The sequence below is a fragment of the Cavia porcellus genome, unplaced genomic scaffold (genome assembly GCF_034190915.1).
Source record: "Cavia porcellus strain 051 isolate PalLab524CR breed Dunkin Hartley unplaced genomic scaffold, mCavPor4.1 scaffold_23, whole genome shotgun sequence".
In the NCBI taxonomy this organism is placed as follows: Eukaryota; Metazoa; Chordata; class Mammalia; order Rodentia; family Caviidae; genus Cavia; species Cavia porcellus.
The window spans coordinates 51,789,220-51,811,021 of NW_026947506.1; the positions used below are offsets into that span (position 1 = coordinate 51,789,220).

Here is a 21,802-nt window from a genome sequence, read left to right on the forward strand (position 1 = left end):
GAAGATCAAAACTCATGAAATAATAGGTTGCCTCTTTCCATTTATTTGTTCTTTATTCCTCATACTGTGCCACCCAGCTGTGCAGTGGTGCCTTCCTGAGTTTCCACTCTGTGTGAAACACCCTTTCCTTCACTGTTTCCTCACATTGCTGCTTAGACTGAAAACTGCCACAGTGAGCATAATACATAATGCATCGTTATGTCACCACCCTTACCACCATGACAGCCACCGCCGACCTTCCACCCTCCTGCTGTAGATGTTATAGATGTTGATAGACACGCAATTGACTTTTATAACATCCTATGTGCAGGCCTTAGCAGCTCCATTTCACATCACATTAAACTGAATTTCGGCAAACTTAGTAAGCTGGCCAAGGTCACGTCATTAGTAAGGATCAGGCTCAGAGGTTGCATGCAGGGTAACTGGCTCCACCTCCATCTGTGCCCATCTGCCCAGGTGTCACCCCTTGCCATGCCGTTTATAGTGCACAGCACTGTGGTGGAAAGAAATGGATGCAGACAGGCCCAAAAATGTGCAATCAACACCACAACAATTTCAATGGATTGCTAGACAGGGCTATGGCGTGAGAAGCTCTGGGAAAAGATGCCCACCCTGTAGTATGGTGATTGAGGTGGCATCCTTTCACCTCACCACGGATGCTCAGTCAGGTGGTTTTTGCTCATAAAATTCAGGGACAGTCTGGGTTTTCAGCAGGAAAGGAATGGGATGACTATCAGGAAAGTGGTTACGACTGAGAACAGACAGACATCAGAATTCCTACTGGCAAGAGAATTGAGTGGGCAGGGATTTAGAATGGACTCCCAAAGAAGAAGCAAACCGTGTGGGGTAGGGGGACCCACCTGACCGGAAGTTAGGCAGCTGTGGCTGAAGAGGGCACAGCTGTGACCATCTGGTAGAAGGTTTCATGAAAGTGGCCCAGACAACAGACCGGAAGCAGGAAAACGGCACAAGGTGGCCGATGGCACTCACTGGCCACTTGTGCAGACCATGTGAAGCTGTCATCAGGGATAACAGGAACAAGATGGAGGCGGCCGCCAGAACCAGGAGGAAAAGCACTCCCCTACTTCGGTGTCCCTCCAGCGCCCTCTACTGACAGGACCTAGTATAAAGCAAGGTCACCATGGTTCCCTCACCCCCAAGGATGCTCCTAGAAGTGCTTTGTGACATCATTTCCTCGCTGTGCAGACGTCACAGAAGGCCTTAGGGACAGGCCTGGGCTGTGTGGCAGAGGTGCTGTGCCTGGGCTACAAACCTAGTGCTTTGTTACCATCCCGAGCCTGCAGGCAGCTGTGGCACAAAGGCATGTGTGTCTTAGAACATGTCTAAGCACCGGAAAGTGTAGCGAGGATGCAGAATCCAGGAAGCCATGAGGAGGTCCTGTGGGGCACCCAGGAAGCATGGAGCTCCCGGGACTGCAGGCAACTCTGAGCGAGCGCTGCCCGAGGGTCAAGGCCCAGAGCACCGCTGCTCCCTCCCATGGATTTCTGGACACAACCTGAAAGCTGCACTAAATCTGTACTTAAAACTCATTCTTGAGTAATAAATTAAACCTAACTTAAGGTGACTTTTTAGGTTTATGAACTAATATGTATGTATAGTTTTCTTATTCTAGTAAGTTATACAAAACATTTTCTTCTTTATACCCTTATTCTATAAGCTTTTGTCTACTTTTAAAATTTATTTTTTTAACTTTTTGTTTAAAAAAATACATATTGGCCCGGGCCAGTGACAGCCAGCCTTTCAGAGCAGGCAAGGCTGCAGCACAGGTGTCTTAGTTCCCAACCACAGGGCTGGGCCTTCCCAGGGTGAGAACCAGCCCTGACACCACCACAGCTCTCTGTCTTGGCCCAGGAAGGGGTGCAGGGGCAGTGACACCCTGTGCTGTCCTCCCCTGTGCCCACAGGAGCCTCAGTAGGAGACTGTCAAAGCTGTGTCCTTTCTCTCTACTTGCCACACCTCTCCTACCTATCACCACTCACAAAGTAAAGGTCATGGGCATGGATCAGGAAATAGGTGAATGGGGAAGATCCTATTTTCTTCAGCAGAGAATAGAGGAGTCTAGCAGCAATTAACAACCTTTGTTTCTCTTAGGTGAGGAGTGGGGGGAGGAGTCTTGCAGGAATTTACAATTCTTTCTTTAAAGAGGAGAGCATTGATTAACAGGGAGGATGGGGGAAAGGGGAAGGGAAACATATATACAGTATGGACATGTTACAGGTATTTTGGTGTAATACAAATATAATAAAGTTCTTTTTTTCTAGAGTACAACACCAACATTCCGTTCTGATTGGCCACTGCCCTGTCAAGGCACTTGGGAACTGCTTGGCATATTATTCTGGCAAGTTTTATCTCTGAATTCCCTGGCACAGTGTAGCCAGAACATATCACATTTGCAGATGTTTCCTTTGATCTTCCTGCAGGGCTGAGTTAGGACTGAGTCATGAGGCCCAGTTCTGTGTTTAGCTGAGAAACAGTATCTTGTTTTTAACTCTTAACTCTCTGGTCTTTGAAGCCCTCAGGTTAAGTGTGGTTATGAGACAGATTTTGGGTGCACTTTATGTAAGTGGCTTATGCATACAAACTACTCTATTTCTTACTGTTTTCACTCAGCACAATACGTTTGTGATTCTTCTCTGTTACCCTGTGAACATCTAATCTAGTTCCTGGAGCTCTTGGGGAGCAGATGTTGCTTGATTTCCTTATCAGATGCCTCCAAACTGGCCAAGTGCAGCTTCTTCATAGTGACTTGGGGATGATGCTTGTGGAGTTCTCCCATGCTTACTCAAAATCAGAGTCCTTGGTGATGGGAGTCCTGTTACTCTAAATACATAAGAGATTATAGTCTCCTCCCACCACTAGGGGATGCCAAAGGTGGGCCAGTGGGGTAACAGCCCATCTCTGACCTTGGGCGTTCACCCCCTTGTAAATGAGCTAAGGTCAACTGCTCCTGAAATACATTTGTCCAGGTTCTTCTGCCCTGTCATGCTTCCCTCATTTCCCCCAGCTTTCTCCTGAGATCACTCAGATAATACAAGCTTTATGCACAAAAGTACAGTGAATGTTGAAATTTTTAAAAATCACTACACTAGAAGATACATTGCTATGAAACTCCCTTGAAATTCTCCCCTTCATCTTGGACCTCATCTTTCTTGCTACTTTCTAAGCAGCTCTGGAGTCCTCTTTCCCAAGTGTCTTTGGTTTTGCTACTGAGGCAGCCTTGATGTCCTCAACTGACTCAGAATGTTTAATTCTCTGGGTCATTTTGAATTGGGGAAGACCCAGAAATCCCACGATGCCAGATCTGAAGAATAAAGTAAATGAGGACACATAGGAAATACTTTTGACACCAGTTGTCCTCAACATGTGAACTGGTTCAGGACACCAATACAGCCAGGAAGAGACACTCCAGAAAGAAGACTTCAAGAACTGCTTCAGAAGGTGGTAGAAGAATGGCATAAGTGTATTTGGAGCAAGAGTGAATTGAATATCTCACAGGGGATCAGTGGCAATGTGTCTTTTGCTATAAAAATATTTTTATTTTTAACTCAAATATTCACCAGAGTTTCTGAACACCCCTCTTCGGTCACTGAAAAAATTTCAACATCTCTGGGTTACTTAGTTTACACAGATCAGTTAAGACGGTTCTCTGCCCTGGGTATGTGCTACATTTAATCTGTCAATCCAGACTCTAGCACAAAACATCTGTCAAATCAGCTGGCTTGGAAACCTGTCTGGAATTTGTTTGGTTTATAAATTGCTGAAGTTCTACCAACTGGTCCTTGTGTGTTCTGAGTGTTCCTCTCTCTGCGTTTCCACTCCAGGAAGTTTAAAACCCTTCCAGTTATTGTCACAAGTTCTGTTTTAAAAATGGTTCCTCATCTGCCATTAAAATCAGCAACAGTCAACAGTCCCACGCTCCGACCCATTCATTCAGCTGCCAAATGCACTGTTCTTATTTAATCCATCTCTGACCCTGTGGTGTGTGGATCTGAATAACAGAATTTTTGTTGTTGTTACTTTATGCCAGCCTGGCTCCATCCTAATGTGAATTCCTCTATCTCTTACTTTGCTTTCAACAAATGGGTCCTTAACTCCCAAAATGGCAGAGGAAATACGTATAAATGATGTTCAGATTTTCTTTCATTTAAATGACATTTTTCAAAGGTTCCAGTTCAGCTGGCATTTATTATATGCCTACTGGGTTCTGCATAGTGTACAGGGCCAAGTCAAGGACATGAAGTTTAAATACACATTTTACACAATTTGAATACTGATTGACCAGTATTTGAAGTGCTCCTTGAAAACCTGTCTCGTGATCCGTTCTCTGTAGTAAGCTGGGTGGTTAGTTCCATGTGGACAGCTGCCCTCTGGTGGGACAAAGTGTGACCACTGTGCCCCAGCACAACTCATGGATCCGCAGTCCTGCTGCTCCTTCAGGGGCCAGAGCCAGATTAGAATCTTGGGAGGAAAATGAACATCATGCAGTGACGACGCTTCTGGGATCCTTTACGCCTCTTCCCTTGGCATCTTTGCTCTACTCCAACGTGGACTTTGATAAATTCTAACTGTTCAGTAAAAGAATCATGGGGATCAGCGATGCATAACTGAGTTACTCACAGTGGCCCAGACTCTGCTAAACACTGAATGAGCACTCAGAGTTCTCCATGCAGCCGTACTTCTCCCTCATTGCCCGATTAGCTCATTTCAGAATCCTGGCCAAGATGAGATGGAGGGGGTATTATTATTATTATTATTATTATTATTATTATTATTAATCCAGACTCTGTCTGGATCTCAGCTTTTCATTTCCATTCTCTTCATCTAGCCTTGAGTTTCATTACTGTTGTCTTACTTTTCTTATTGCTTGGCCAAAGTACTTGCCACCCTAAATTAAAGGGGGATAGGTTTATTTTGGGCTGCAGTTTGCAGAGGTTTCAGTCCATCCTCAGTTGGTTCTAAGGCAGGTGGTGTAGCGGGAGCCATCACAGAGGAGAACAGTCCATGGTACAACAAGCAGAGGCAGCAGCTCAGCTACATTCTTCCTTCCTTCTATTCCTTTTATCCCATTCAGGTCTCAAACTGTTGAGTGGCACCCCCACACCCAGGAGTACCTTCTGTTATTAATACCCAAAACTATGCTAAACCAACCAGGGGAATAAACTTAGTCCTCACACTCTTGATCCCAGTAGCACACACCCATGATCCAGCCATCTCCCAAAAGCCCCACCTGTGAGCTCATGAGGTTTGGGAGGACATCTAGGTACAAGTCATAGCTCTGGTGCTGTTTATCTTACTCTGCTTTGTGAGGTCATAACAGAATTCCACAGACCAGGATACTTATGAGGATAAGAAATCCATTCCTCACACTTTTGGAGGCTGAGATGATCAACACCAAGGTGCTGGTACTGCTGGGACAAGGTACTCAATGCCTCCAGGTTAAAAGGATATGAAATGTAATTTCACTCACAGCTTCAGTTGGTTCAGTCCATGGTCAGCTGGCTCCAAGACAAACATCATGGAAGAAGGGCGTGGAGGAGCAGAGCAGAGCACATTTCATGGAGGCTGTGAAACAGAGGACTGGTAAGGAGAATCATTATTATCAGCCTCCAAATGTGTGATCATTAATTTTACCTGTCAGCAGACTGGGTTAGTGCTAACCAGATAACATTAACATTTACTTATAGGTGTATCTTTGAGGATGTTTGCTAAACAGGAACCAAAAATCTCTGGTTTCAAGATGTTCAGAAATATCATCATTCACCCTATGATGCAACCCACAGGCAATTAGCTCTAGAAACAAACATGTGAGCACTAAATACCGAGAGCTGTTGCAGACTCTGTCGTTGCCCAGACAGAAATGAAACTGTGAAACTGATCTAATGTTGTCGCATTCCAGCCTCCATCCATCTGGGAACCTTCCACCTATCTCCTCCAGAGGTTTAGTATACTCATTCTCTCCTTCATGTGGCTCGCATACTTCATAGCTGTTTCTCAGCTCAGTGATCTCTTCTGAGAGATCTTCTCCCTACTCAGACCTAAGATTCAGAAACTCCAGTGTATCCCAGCAGCACTTTCTACTTTATACCCAACTCTTTCTGCATGTTTGTGACCACTCCCTAAATAGAGACCAAATGCTTCTCTCCAGAGAGAAGGGCTGCGTACCTTGGATACATGTTAAATTTTGCCCAGATTTTGGCATGCACTGAGCCTTTGGTAACCATTATTAAATGAATCCATGTCTAAGTAAAACACCACCTGATTCTGTTAACCTAGTACTTCGAATATCACATCAAGAAAAACTTACACATTAATATCCTAAATCTTGTCACAGTTACAGTCTGCTTCATCTTTCTTTGTAAATGATCTTTGATCTCCCCTTACCATTCAAACAGCAATTGTCAACTACTATGCTATGCACAATGATATACAGATCAGCCCTGTGCTATGGATCATTCTGAAAGCCTGGATCACAGTTTTAAGGCAGAATTAAAATGAACCTAAGTAGATTTTGATGTATGAATTTCAGGCAAAGTTCTTATTCTATTCTTAACAATGTACAATTCAGGAACAGTACTGGCTCAAGTGCAGTGTCAGCTTAATTGACTTTGGGATCCAGCTGGGGACCCCATCAACACACTGTATCTGGGTGAGTCTTGGACATATTTGGGTGGGTCCTGAAGGCCAATATCTGGTCTCTTGTCCCTTCCTCTCTGCCACTGTTCCCTGTTCTGCTTCTGGCTGTGATGAACTAAGTAGCTTTGCTTTCACCAAGACCTTCTGCTATAATACTACTGCCCTGGAGCCGGATAACTGCAGACTGAATCCTCCAAAAACCTAAGGTAAATTAAATCACTAACTCTTTAAATTGTGGGTTTCAGGTGTTGTGTATCAGTGATAAGAGAACTAACTATTAATACAGGAAATACATGTGACATTTCATATAGGAAAAAAGAATAAAAGCCAACATCTCCTACTTAAACCTGGTTAACCTGCACACCCCGGGAAGATCACTGAATAGTTAATTCCATTATATGGTTAATTCTTCTCTCTGCAAACATATAGTACAAATGTGAGGTCTCCTCTTGCTGCCTGAGGCTGTTAAAGCAGTACTTATGGGGAAGGAGGAAATCAAACATCCAAGAGAATCAGTGAGGATTAGTATAAATGGTCATTAGGTAAAGTTTTTTTTTCTTTACTAAAATGAACTACACAATTCATTCCATAATATATATATATATATATATATATATATATATATATATATATTGTACCAGGGATCAAATTCACAACCCACACTTGTCAGACAGGCGCTTATGCCACTGAGCTAAATCCCCAGCCCTCACATGATATTCTTATTTAAAACAAGAGTTGAAGAAGCAAGATTGGAGAGAAGCCTCCCTTCAACTCAGCTCTTCACTGATGTGGCACGATCTTAATTTTATAGAGAATCTTTCAGATTTTCAAAATGCTTTACCTTTGATACCTGCTTGCTCAAAAACTAGCAGTGAAGTACTAAATAAGAACTGTGATGCACTAATCAGGAAATTTTAACAGCCGTTAACTTGCCAACATGTCTGCTTTAAACAAGGCACCCAGTAAGACCTATCAGCCTGTATTTCTGGTCATCTCCCACCCACAAATTGATCCTTAGAGTAGCAGATGGACAGGGTGAGCAGTGGTGTGTGGGTGTGTAGGGAGCACGGAGTAGTTAACCACCCACTATCACCCAGTGTGACTGTACTGCAGACAACACCCGATCCAGGTTCAGATGAAGTCAAGAAGATAATTGCAAGGTCAGCGTAGGCCCCTGAAGGAAGGTGAGGTCAGCAGCTACACTGAGTCCATCTGACTCAGAATGGGGCCCCTCCAGAACAGAAGCAAAACTCAGGAGCAGGGGACGCACTTCCCAAGGGATTGCTGCAGGGGTGCGGAAGTTGGTGAAAACAGGATTCAATCTAGCTTAGTAGAACATTGGTTCTTCAAGATGATCATTTAAGTTGATCAACAAGTGTAATATGAATGAAAATTGATAGCCTAAATTGACAACAACAGCAACAGAGAATCCACAGTGACAAGACAGAAACTGCAGTCACCGAGTGGAGTCAGTGATAAGACAGCTCATGTCTCGTGATATCTAATAGCATGAAACTCAGCCCCCAGAGCACAGGAAGGAGGAAATCATGTGCACCGAAATCAGCTTCCTTCACTGGTGGTGTGTGGTGCACAACACTTCTCCTTCTGACAAGTCATCAGGGATTCAGCACTCACATCCTGCAAGAGAAGAGACAGAGACTAGGAGACACACGAAGTTGTCAAGGTCACACATACACTAAGTACAACAGACAGAATTGAAATCTAAGCCAAAAGACATGTTTAAGGAAGACAGTGAGTGCCTTCAGCTGTGGAGTGGCCTTCATATAAAGGGCATCTTTGCATCCATGAGGGGCTGCTGGCCCAGGACTCTTCCAGATCCAGTTATGCACAGTGGTGGTGCACTTACCCGAGTGTGGTACTCTAACCTCTCAGGCAGATGCTTGGTAGAAAATGTTTAAAATATCATCTCAGAATTGAAACATCAGTTCCCAGATTAATTTAATGATCTCATTTAGTGGGAAAGACTTAGACATACACTTGTTTAATTTACTCTCAATTAAGCCATTATGTAATTGAATCTTACCAGAACTATTGGATTAGGTTACAGTTGAACCAATGGAAAGATAAGCTTTTGGTTAAAATCAGGAGAAAAACAGACCTAAATGAATTTCTCCATTGCTTCACACATTGTTGGATATATGAGAAAATTATCCTGGCATAAAGAAACAGAAAAGCTTCTTCTCAGAAAGAAACTAATCTTTCTTTGGCTGACTCCATTCAGGTTTTGCATCACTGGCTTGGTGCCCTTGTTTGAAATTTGGTCAACAATTACTTGGCATCACATTAGGAGGTCTTAGGAGCATTTCTCTGTGCAAATAGACTTTATTGATGAAGGACAGCGGTTGCGGACTTTATGGCTAATGGAGGGTGGGTGAGTCTACATGAAAATGATTCTCCCGTGCGTGGTTCACGCTGAATCATAGGTGCCTCCTGCAGTCAAATGCGATTCAGTTATCAATGCTTCTTGTGGGCCAGATATTGTGATTAACATTAGAAATGCAAGGGAGAGAGAACAAAAGCAGATAGAGGAGTAATCACATGTAACACAACACATCTCATCATGGGCACTGCAGTGAATTATAATTTCAGCCAGAAGATGCACGGGAGTAGGAAGAAAGGTGCTGTGAAAATCCTCCCAGATGAAGCATGAGGAAAGCAGTTCCTGGCGGATGGAGGCAGCTCCTTGATGCACAAGGGGGAATGGGAAACGGTACCCTTAGACATGCTGCCGCTGCTCCATACTTTTGGAGAGTGTGGCCGTTCGGGCAGCACAGCTGTGTAAATATCTTCCACTTCTATCTGTTAACTGTGGGCCACTACTGGAGCATCACCAGCAAAACCAGCACCTCTGCTTGTTAGCTGTAACTGGGAAAAAGAAATGAGAAGCCAGGCCCCAAACCTGACAGCCAATGATGACAGCAACCTGGAAAAGAGACAATGAGAGACAGGAAACAGTAGAAACAGAAAAAGAGAATCTGTGGCATGTAAATTGTTCCTCTAACAGTTTGGAAAAAGAGACTCCTTAGAAAGTAGATCTTGTTTATCTAAAGCTGAAAAGGTTTTCATTTTGCCAATGGTGCACAGAAGTCTGCTGAGCGGCACACTTGCTATAGCTCTGGAATTTCTCTACGCATCCATGGAGTGTGCCTGCTCAGCACATCGATGGGACATTGACCTATTCTATCACATTCTTAAGGAAGCTATTTTGAAAATTAGCATAATTAACAGGCTACTTGCAGAGTCATCAGGGGTTTGAGTGAGTTATTCCAAGCATAAAATTAGTTTCACGTGAGGAAAATCTGTGATAGTGTGCAGCTTGCAGAAATGCTGTATCCTGGAAACATCCGGGAAGGAAGTTTAATAAAATGACTGTTTACAGGACAGGGAGAACCCAGGAGAGCCAAGAACAGACAGGTAGATAACCTCAGGGACCAGCCGCCTTGGTCTGAAGGGGCAGGACCAGGAGGATGGTGCCTGGAACTTGCGGGACTGATGTGCTGGGTGAAGGCAACTGGAGGTCTGGCGAGGAGGGCACCATGGTTACAGCAATGGAGCCACAGAGGACGCCCGTTCTGGAGGAATGGGACCACAGCCAGCATCCGCTCTCTTCTCACACTGCTCTCCTGCTGTCCTGGCATATGTGTTGTGTGAAAACAGCTTCAAGAGAGGAACAGGACAACTGAGCTCAGTGATGGTGTGATCACCCAGGATGCAGAAGGCAGAGAACAAGCTGGGAGGATGGGGAGGGAGAAGGGGTGGCTGCAGGCACAGGGCCCTGGAGAAGGTGACCACTGCTGCTCTTCTGCAGGGCAGCTGCGCTAGCTCAGCAGGCTGCTTCACCTGGTCTCAGGATGTGAGGTTCCAACTCCTGCTGGGCTCCACCACGCTCCAGTCAGTAAGCACGAATCTGCCATCCTTAGTGTCTTGTTTAGATGTCTAATTGTTCTATTTAGTACGCTACCTTATGCTTCTGATTATTTATAAAAAAAAAACTGAATGAGTAGATAAAATAAGAGAAGATGAACAAAGATCTTGGTACATTATCTCAGGAAAAATAAACTTCCAAAGTGACATTACTAAAATCACAAAATCTGGCCATTCAGAGACGAGCCAGCGACAGCTGTACCACATTCGATCCCATCTCTCTGCCTCCCTCCTTGTGCTCTGGTCAGTCATCAGTGCCAGGAGAAGGTAAGTGAGAACTCCGGTTTCAGGCTGACCAAAGTGTCTTCTCCCGGGGGAGGGGGCAGGCATTGAAAAACAGCCGTTGTTGCATGAATTGCTGGTTGAAATAACATCCCAGTGCAACAAGGATTTGGGCTTAATAGGTTTCTAGTGCATTAACTCAGCCAGTTTTATGGAATTATAGACATATTTTCATAACAAGTAATCTACTTATTATTCACAATCTTCAGAGCAGTAGCTTAATGTTACATAGCCCCTAAAATACACTCAATAAAACAGCAGTGCCTGTCTCTCCCCTCTCTTCAGAGACGTCTTCTCTACTGCCTTCCTTAGAGACACTTGGAGGCCTCCCCTGTCATTTCCGAGGCATGGCTGCTTAATCAAGGGTGCAAGTCCATTGCCGAGCATCACAGAACTGAGAGTAATAAACAACAAATATGCAGAACTGACAAAAACAAACAAATCATGTTTAAGATTTTTCATCCTGGGGTTTTGTGAAGAAACAGAAAAGGGAGAACCTTAGCTGTGATTCCTGAGCCTTGCTCTTCAATGGTCAGTATCACTAATCATTAAGAAGTGAATTCCATGAAACGGGGCTTTTGGAAGGGGGACCCTAGCGTCCCCATACTGTCCCCTGGGGGTGACTGCACTTCTAACCCAGAAGATGACAATGGCTGGTGAATGCGAATGTAATGTATGATTGTGATGACTCCATGAAAATGGTCAGTTACACTGAGCATGTGGACACGACATTGAAACATTCCAGCTTTTAGCTTACAGGGCAGTGGATCTGGGAATGCACGAAGGGGAAGGTAGAGGAGAGGAAAAGGAAGTGGAAAAGATCAGCCTGCCATGTGTGTATGTACCAATGTATTTATTATGTGTTACACCAGACACTAGTAGTAAAAACTTATAATTTAGTCTTGAACATTTAATGGTTAAAAGGAATAAAATTAGGTCCCAGGAATATGCATGGATTTTCATAAAAACCTGCTCCACAGCTATTTCCCACAGTCTCTAAGCACAGTTCTGATGCAGGATTCAAACCCAAGTAAGGCAGAGCATGTAACCAGCACATTTTAAGTCCTGACACAGAGGACTAGGCAAGTGCAACTATCTTTACCTACTGAATTCATCCCTCCTTTAAATACACAAAGCAAAACCCTGGAGACTCCCTCAATGTCTTCTGCTTCCCTTGCTTCTCTTTTTGAAGAACAAATGGAAGATCTTTCCTATTTCCTTCTTAACCATAATTGCCCTAATTAGGACAGAATGATACTGTTATGGTTTGAATATGAAGCACCCCTCAAAGACTCATGTGGTGAGAGCAACAGACCTCATCATTGGGCAAATCCACAGCTAAATTCAGAGCCCGATATGCTGTAGGAGGGAGGGCTTGGTTGGAAGAAGTGGCCACTGGAGGTGGATCAGTCAGTGCTCACTAGAGAAACAGAGTTAATGCAAGATGTGTGAGTGTTACAGTTGATATTTTGCGTCAACTTGAGAAGTTTGACTAAGACACCCAGCAGGGAGCCAGGACCCTTACTTTGTAAATATCCTCAGCCTGTGCAAGAGGAGGGCACAGAGGTGGTATGAGTGCCACACCTGCCCTGGAAGGGGGGATGGTGACTTGTGTACAATATAAGGGAGGAGAAGATGCTTGTTCTCCCTGCTTTTGCTCTTGTAGCCTTGCTGTCTTGAAATGTTGCCCCTGTTCCATGCCACACTGCCTCAGAGCCAGCTAATTATGGACTGAAACCTCCACACACTGTAAGCCTAATTTGAAGTGTTGGGTATTTTGTCCTAGCAACAAGAGAAAAGTAACCAAGATAGTAGGTTTATAAGGATTACAAGATAGGCTCACAATGGCTGCTCACAGAGCCGGGTGTGGAACTGTGCAGAAGGTTTCTACAAGCTAGAGATGAGAAGGAATCAGTCAAAGGCCTGGAGCTCACTGCAGCGTCCTGTGTCAGTTGTATCAGGAGGCTAAAGGGTCAGTGATGAAAGGTGGAAGGGTCTATGCTAGAAGACAACATCCAAGGTGAATGTGAAGAGAGGAGCTCCTGTAGAGGAACAGAAGCAGCCTTCCTGCCTCGCTTCCCCTTCATTTCCTTCAGACAGCAGGTCTCAGGGTTGCTTTCACTCACACCCAGCAAACCGCAGCACATGTTCAGCAAATGCCATCAGCCATCCCCAGAGCCACGCCTACCCAATGTAGTTACTCAAGTTGACACAGTTAATTGTCACAGGCGATGTGACATGCAAAGGTGTTTTCTTGTCCTTGTCTCCCTCTTTTCTCCCTGGCACTGTCTCTGTCTCTGTCTCTCTGTCTGTCTGTGTCTGTGTCTGTGTCTGTGTCTGTGTCTGTGTCTGTGTCCGTGTCTCTGTCTCTTTCTCTGTCATTCTGTCCCTCTCTCCTGCCTGCCATGAGATACATAATTCTCCTCCTGGTCCTGGCCCCAGGCCGTTTCTACCTTGAAGTCAGCCAAACATGGACTAAAACCTTGAGCCACAATAAATCTCTTCTACTTTAATTTGTGTGTGTGTCAAGCACTTTGCCCAGCAATGGAAAGCAAAGACAAATACTCTGTCTAAACCCTGTATTCCCTGCTTTTCCCTTCCTTAATTCTGTTCCTGCGACCTAAGGTCTCCATGAAGTGATCACAGGTCACAGTGTACAAGAGTCCAAGTTTCCTGACCCCTAAACCACTGTTTCTAACTGCTTTAAAGTCTGCCATCTGCGTTTATTTTAAACCTCATCTCTGTTATTGCACTTTCTAACACTGCAAAACATTGGAGATGCTCCCCATGTAGAGACGAGGCTGCTTTGGCTCACAGCTCTGGAAGCTGCAGTCCCAGTTCTGGTGCACCCCTTCCTTCTGGGCCTGAGGCAAAGCCAGGCATCACAGCAGTGGCATGTGGAGAGGCAGCTGTTCAGCTCATGGCGGCCAAGGGTCTGAGGGGAAGAATATGAGGCCAGCAGCACACAGCACCCCTTAGGGCCCAGAACACATGGATGAGAACTCCCTGTGCAGCCCACCTTTAAAGGAACCCCCCATCCAATGGTGTCCAGTGCAGACCAAGCCATCAACACATGGGCACCCACGTGGATGAGGCTACAGGGCCTGTCCATGCCTCACTTCGTCCCTTATCCCCACTCTCAGAGTGGAATGAAATGGTCACTTTGTGGGTTTGTTTACTTGTGTGTATGAAGATTTAGTGCCAAGCTGTGTTTGACTCCTTCATTTTAACTCTAAGTACAGTCTGTGGTGCACGTGGAAAACAGCTCAACTTGAAAGGAAATACAAGCTCATGGATCCTAATTTTGAGAATATGTAGGGAGGATCTACAAATACAGAAGTGATTTGGCTGATGCTATGGGGCATCTACACGTTTGGAGAGGCTCTGTGCCTGTTTCATTTCTATTACATTCCCTTTAACCCCAGGTGTGCAGATAAATACAGCACAGTCACTTCTGCAGCCGCAGAACTGGGGCTTTGTGATCCACTGTACAGCTGCTGAGCATTTCTCCATGTTATGTGTTGGTCTCACAGTGATACACGAGCTCAAGCAAAGAGCTGATTAGCACGCAAAGTGTACACTGCATGAGTTGGGTCTACCTTTATTTCTTTTAGTCATTAAATGTTCAAAAGTGGATGATGAAATTTTTCTACTGTAATGTATTTTCATGATGTGAAGGGCACTAAAAGGGAATTAAAGTTTCATAAAATCTCCAATCTGCACTGTACATATATTCCTGTCTGACAAGCTGTTCTCAGTAAAGACTTGAAGGAGATTCCATTTCAATCAGTTAAAATTTGAATAAATTCAATTCAATGTCTCCTTTTCCTTTCAGCTATAAATGTGGTGAGACCCGAATAATTAATCTGAGCTCATTCTTTATATAAGATCAATGGAAAAGACACTTAATTAACATTAAAGAAAAATCACAATTGATGGTTAGACTAAACCTTTAGATCACAAAATAAAGTTCAGTGATAACAAAGTCTGTCATTTAAACCAAGGTATTTAAATGTAAATGCCCATAAGTAAGATAAAGACACCCCAAGACTGAGCTTGAATGTACAGTAAAGAAGGGGACTGTGAGTGGAAATGAAGAGCAGTGCCTGTTACACTTAAACCCGAGTTCACTTTCCTTGCGATAATAATAATAATAATAAATCATGCTGGTAAACTGCATAGATAATTTCACATATTTATAGCCAATTTCACTTCTCAATATAGATCATCGAGTTTATTTTATTCTCAAAGCATGAAGCAATAACCCCAGGGGAGACAATTTCTCTATTTTTCTTTTTATATTTCTAACTTTAATTATTTTCCTATATTTTATTTTATTCCTCCTCTCCTGAAATGGCAGGAAGCTCTTGCTGGAATCATCAAAATACGGCTAGAAGCTAAGGACACCACAGCCTAGTGTTTGCACAACCTCTGAAAAGGACTTTTACTACCTGATAATCCATGTTAATAGCTCCGCGTTAAATTACTCGCATATTTTCTGCCTCTGGACTCCACCCTGAGCCATGTAAACACTTGAACACAGCTTCTGCTAACAGAACCTTGTTCACACAGATTTATGCCCAGGCTTGCTGGCATCTCTGTTTCTTCCTGCTGACCACTGACCTGCTGGCCCTCAACATTTGCTCTAACACCCGATGTGCAGTTATGCTTAATTCCAATGCCTTATTATCACCTCGGGCGTGATTCCTTTGCCAGGATATTGATTTTCACCAATCAGTGCCTTCAGGCCTGACTGGGACAATTTTGTGTACAGATACCCAACCTCTGACCTACTAGTCAAAAGCAATGTGTGTTTATTTTAGTGACATCCACACGTGGACTACTCGGTAGTCTCCTCTTTCTTTTAGCAATAATGTCATGTGTCCTCTAATAAGTAGTCTAGTTAATGCTACTGTTACCATTAATAAGAAATAATGGTCCCAACCTTTATTATGTGCTTACTTTTCTGTCAAGTAGTGGAAAGGCAGAACTTATTTAATTCCCAGAAGAGTCCTGCTAGGTAATCACTGCTATAAACCCATTTTACGGGTAGTAAGACTGCAGCTTGCAGGGATTCAGGAATGCAGGTGTGAAGAAGCAGCTCATAAAGCATGGTGGAAGTGGTGAGCTTCATGTCTGGGCTACATGTGCCTCGTTCTCTAAGAAAACCTGTGGATCCACAGGCCTCTGTTATAATTATGGAAAATTAAACCATTATTGTCTAGTGCACATTTTTGCCAACAGAGATCACAAATTCATTTCCCCGTGATTTAACAAATCTGTTTTATTTTCATGGACTTCTCCACAACCACTGAATTTAACAATCATTTGTCCTATTTAAAAGAATATCAATGTGTTAATATCTCCGTATGGTGACATTTGATTCAGTAATTATTACAAAGATGACAGAAATTATTTCAATGCATGTGAGACTGATTGGACTGACCTAGAGAATGTCAAGGACAGCTAGCATTTTGCCATGATAACCCCAGCTACTAAACTTTGGGTGATAGAAAGATTACAGACTACACTTTAGATTCAATTTAATTAATTAAACAAGACCCTATCCATTAAAAGGATGATTTATGCTTTGAAATACAGTTAGCTTAGGGGCTGGGGATTTAGCTCAGCAGCATAAGTGCCTGCCTTTCAAGCAAGCAGTCATGAGTTCGATCCCCAGTACAAATAAAAAGAAAGAAAGAAAGAAAGAAAGAAAGAAATACAGTTAGCTCACGCGTGGAGTATATTTAATCTATCGAAAAATCAACTGTTGCTAGTGGGGTGAAAAGGGAATAAATTATTTTAAAACATAATTACATGGGTTTACCAAGTAATTGGAAGTGATTGTGAGTCTAGTAACAAACGAACAGATTATAAATGCAATTAATTAGCTTTTACCCAACAAAGCATGAAATTTAATTTCTATTCTACCAGGTAACACTAGATGCCAGCCAGTGCACTCTCCTTTGCAAGTCTGATTTAGGATAAATTAACACTGATTAGAAGTCATGCGGTTGGCACATTCAACATGGGAGTCTGGACAGCTGGGATTCTGATTGGAGGAGGGAGCTGTGTTATGGCAGCTGAAATGTGTGTGTGTGTTGCAAAAAACAAGTGTTTTACACATTTAGGTGGAGCTACCCATGGCTCACTCCTTTTTACATCTGAGAAGTATTTTATATATACAGTCATCGGGATATTTTAGTTTTTATCCATTCACGTGTTGACAGCCATATGGATTATTTCTAGTGTTTGGAAAGTATGAATCATGCTGATGTAAACATTTTTGTGGTTTTGTGTGAACATAAATTCTTATTTGTGTGGTTTAAATACTTGGCAGTGGGGTTTCCCAATTGGATGGGAAACACATGTCTAATTTTCCAAACAACTGTCCAGTGGTTGTAATGGTTCTGTATTTTACTCCTGTGAGCAATGCATGAAATTTTAGTTCCTGTATCTCATCGCCAACACTTGGCATTATCAGATTTTTTAACTGCCTGTCCATATCTATGAAAAAAAAGCCCACTGATATGGTTGTGATTACATCAAATCCGCAAATCAGTTACAGGAAAACAGACATCCCTGGCCCACTGCGTGTTGCTCCATTTATGTCCTGATTTGGATTCTTTCAGTAGGGTTTTGTAGTTAGCAACAAACAGGCCCTGAACTTAACATTATCATGTTACAGTCTGTCTCATCTCTTGGTGGATACAGGTATAGTTCTGTTTGATTCTTTAACTCTGCCCTCTTATTGTTCTTTGCATAGTTATTCTTGCTGTACTACATTGATCTTCAACCTCACATCCTTTCTAGACATTTTTTGTTAGACTTTTTGAGATTTTCCATGCACATAATTATCATATTCGTAGCTAGTTTTATTTCCTCCTTCCCAGACTTTGTTGACTTTTTTCCTCAATGTATTTTATTTGTCATGGAAATTTATTGTTAAACTTTCAAATATTTTATAGATGTACCAGCTCACTTGTTATTGATTTCCAGTTAATTTTCAAGATTTTCATCCAGTATCTGTCCCTGCCTGGACACCTGTGCTCCCTAGGGCCCCTGAAACTGGACCTGCCTCAGGAACCAAATGCAACAGGACAGAAGGCAATGAGATGCCCTGGGGACTCTCCTGACAGTGCTCTGATGGAGGAGGAAGACTTTCCAACTCTACCCGTCAAGGAGAAGGATTTTCCTTCAGTTGTAAGTGTCTGAGCTGCAGCAGCTGCCTCTCACCCCTTGGAGAGTACTTTAGGAACCCAGTCTTACCTTGGGCCTGTAGAGCACAGTAAACAGAAAGATTTCTCTGTTTCTATTCCTCCAGGGGCCCAAGCTTCAAGGGTACCAGGGGGTTTCTGTTGGAGCTTTTCTGAGCCTGCCTATTCCAACCTTTAAGGATTCTGGCTTACCTCAGCCTTATCCAAGCTACATGGGATGAAACGCGTGCACACGCACACACACACACACACACACACACACATGCCCCACAGAGCACACCACCTGCTGGTAATATGGTTTCCAGCTGAGACCCTTAGTTGTCATCACTGGAAAAGGTAAAGTATCTTTTAAGATTTGTATCTATAAGGTGTTCCCCAAAAGTCTCATCAGAGTTGGGATTTCAGAGTGGACTGAATCAGGTGGGTGCTGCACTGGCCCATGGACTGAGCTACTGATGAGTTCATAGCTGAATGTACTCCTGGCAGTGAGGCCTGCTGGGAATTCCTTTGAGATGGCATCCCCTCTGTTTGTTGAGTGCTTCTATGTGCATTTGTCACTGAATTTACCTGACTCAGTGGTACATAAAACACATATTCTTTGCACAGATGAGGGAATGAAAATTCAAAGAGCTTATGTAGCGTGTTCAGCAGACCTAAGATATGCAAGTCTGGCTGATGGCACCCCTAATGGAAACACGAGGAAGCAATACATCACTAAGGGTGAACTTTAGAGGGTACAATACACCTACATCTGGTGCCCTTCCCTTCTCTCTCTGCTCCCTGGCTTCCAAGTGGTAAGAAACTTTCCTCTGCTTTGCCCTTTTGGCCATGATGGTTTGTATCTTCAAGCCAGCAGACGATGGACTGAATCCTCTCAACTGTGAGCCAAATGAAAACTCTCCTCTGCTAAGCTGTGGATGTTGAATGTTGTGTCCCAGCAATGGATGAAGCTGGCCTACACAGTGATCTTACTCTATCTCAACAAGTAGTACACTTCCGGGTCCTTGGCTTTGTGGGTTTTCAGACTATGTGCTTGGAATCTGTGATAGGTTAGCAGATTCTGCTCCTTGGAAACCGAGGGCTTATAGGGCTACCCCTCCTGTCTTTATCTTCACCTTCATCTTCAGCCTCCCTCCTGTCTTCAAGGTGTCCATTCAGCACAGAGGAGGAATCTTCGAATGATCCAGTGTCTCAGGGGCCAGAGTCCTAACTGGCTCTGGGCATAAGCAGAAGTTAGGTTTCTCTCCTTGATTCTAACCAGTCACCGAGAGCTTTCCATGGGGTCCAGCTTCACTCCTCAGGATCTTTAAATCAGCATCTTTCCTCCACTTTTCAGTTTAATCTTACAGCTCACTTTACAGAGATTACCTAGCTGCTCTGGTCTACAGTCCCTGTCCTTGTGTAGCTCCTGGGCTGCCCTTAAGAAGATCAGAGTGATTTCCTTCCCCTGCCGAGGAGATGGGCCCTCAGGACCACCCTATGGGTGCAGTTATCCAGGCTTGTACCCCGTCCCCAGCACTCTGAATTCAATCGTGCTACTTCATGTCTTTCAACTTTCATTCCCTCAGCTGTGCAACAAGCATATTTCCTGTATCAGTGCATGGAGCAGACTAAATGGGAAGTGCGGCCCTAAACATCTAACAGACCTAGTTCATACCCAAAGGTTTCTCAAAGAAAGATCATTTACCTTCTCTCCATGAAGTCCTGTCTTTAGGGCTGAATTTTCCATAGTGCCCTACAGACCACTCATCCCAGGAAACAAGAAAGAGAGTGGGGTCAAAGGTTCTATGGTCAAGGCAGGCCAGATGCTGCCAGACATGGGACTTTAGCCTTAAAGAGGCACAATACTGACTTACTGAGAATGCTGAACAATTCTCAGTTAAAAAGTCCCAGCTGTTCTGTTGAACCCTGAGTATCCCCAAATTATGGGAAATGGAGTATATTCCCTTCATCTACTCCTACTCAATTCTATTGAAAGTGAATCCCGAATTTTCTCTTCCACAAGCCTTGTAGACAGCAGGACACAACCCTAGCACCTACAGTAATTCATAGTGTCCAGTACCTCTCAAGATCCACATGAGTAATAATTCACCCCTTTTTCTCTCCTTCTCCTCTTACCAGCAGCTAAAAGGGATACTTTGGGGCTCTTGCAAATGCTGCCTGAGAGCAGGTCTGCCTTCCCTCTCCTCAGGCCCACCACTTAGCACCACTAATCTGCAAGGTGTGGGTGATTACCAGGGTAATTATCACAGCAGCAGCTTGACAGCCAGGAAAGCATCGGCGCCCCAAGCTGTTCTATGAAAATTCTGCCTGGAAAGGTGGTGAGAGAGGAGAGCCAGGAAAGTTGTCCTAGGCTCAGAGTTTAATGCCTGCTTTTCCAAACACCTTGCTATGCCTTGTCAGCAGTGCCAGTGATCAGCTGTAGCTGGTTCTCTTTCCTCTTCCCACCCTGTACCTAAGGATCTTTTGCCCCACTTAGCAATCTGGACAAGCATATATTGAGTGCTATATAAGGAACTAAATAGAGTAGAAAAGCATAGCTCTTGTTTTTCAGTTTTCAGTCCTTGAATATTCAATTTCAACAGCAATCACAGGTTCCTGTGTGGTATAGATGGAGAAGGCATTGATAAAGTCCTGATGAATGTTACCACGAGGTGCGGGGAAGCCCTAGGAAGATGAGGATGAGGTGGACATTACTTCCTCCAGGGAGAACATGAGACGAGCCTTAGGAAGAAGAGCATTTGACCAAGATTCAAGGAGATTCTCTCCTGAACTGACTAAGGCAACTGATGTATCCCCAGCTGATGACTCGTTAATATATAAGTTTTGAAAAAGATTTTGAGTTTGTTATTAATGTCTAGGGCTGCAAGATTAAGCTTGTGAGTGTGAAGGAAAGGGTATTCTAGACAGAGTGAAAGTCTCCGGTTAATGTGCAAAAGTTGTGGTCTTCAGGTGTTGAGAAGGGATAGACTGGGAGAACCTGGAGGTCTGGATTCCATCTCTACTGTCACCAGGAAGCTGGGTCGTCGGTCCTTTGTGCCTTGGATGAAAGAGTTTAGTCAAGACACACAGGCAACCATGCGGAAGTGTGGTAAAGTTTATGGTAAAGCAGAGGTTGCCTTATGTCTTCAAGGGAGAAGGCGGGCAGCATCACAAAGACATCAACCTTGGGAAAGTGGCTGTGGGTATCTTTTGTATGAAAGAGTTATTCTTGGAGTTTGGGGCTCTGTGGTGATTATGATGCTTAACAATATTTTTTGCAAAGGTTACTCTGGAATTGCTAAGTGTTCTTGTTTTCTATTCCAATGGTCAGTGTTCCCTGCAGAGCCTTCATTACATAAACATTTATAAAAGACATTTATGAAAGATAACTTCTAATATGAACCAGGTCCCACCCAGCCCAAAGTGGGAAGACCTTTAAAGAATGTTTCCTTTCCTGATATCTTTGGACGATGCTAAGTTTGCTTTGTGCTTGAAACAGGGGCCCTGGCCCTCAAGTCTGAGACCTAACAAGGGATCATCAGTGTGCTTCATTCTGAGCTCTGTGTTTCCTTACTGAGCTACAGCTGATGAAGCCTGCTGCTGAGGACCACCGCCCACGTGTCTCATTCCTCAGCCCTTTTAATGTCTGGACATCTAGGTAACATCAATTTCCAATTTCTAGCTCTGGAAGTGCCTTAGGATCTTTACCTGCTTCACCACCT

The 21,802-nt window shown here is 43.7% G+C and overlaps 2 long non-coding RNA genes across 2 annotated transcripts; one reads left to right on the forward strand and one right to left on the reverse strand.

Annotated features, from left to right (window-relative positions):
• Positions 1–3,201: 3,201 nt before the first annotated feature.
• On the reverse strand, positions 3,202–8,294 carry LOC134472390 (uncharacterized). The gene is made up of 3 exons (XR_010042195.1): positions 8,210–8,294; positions 5,489–5,583; positions 3,202–4,586 (listed from the first exon to the last, which is right to left on the reverse strand). It is a non-coding gene; the product is annotated as an uncharacterized LOC134472390 (long non-coding RNA).
• LOC134472389 (uncharacterized) lies at positions 5,368–21,121 on the forward strand. The gene is made up of 3 exons (XR_010042194.1): positions 5,368–5,601; positions 17,939–18,084; positions 20,684–21,121. It is a non-coding gene; the product is annotated as an uncharacterized LOC134472389 (long non-coding RNA).
• Positions 21,122–21,802: the final 681 nt, after the last annotated feature.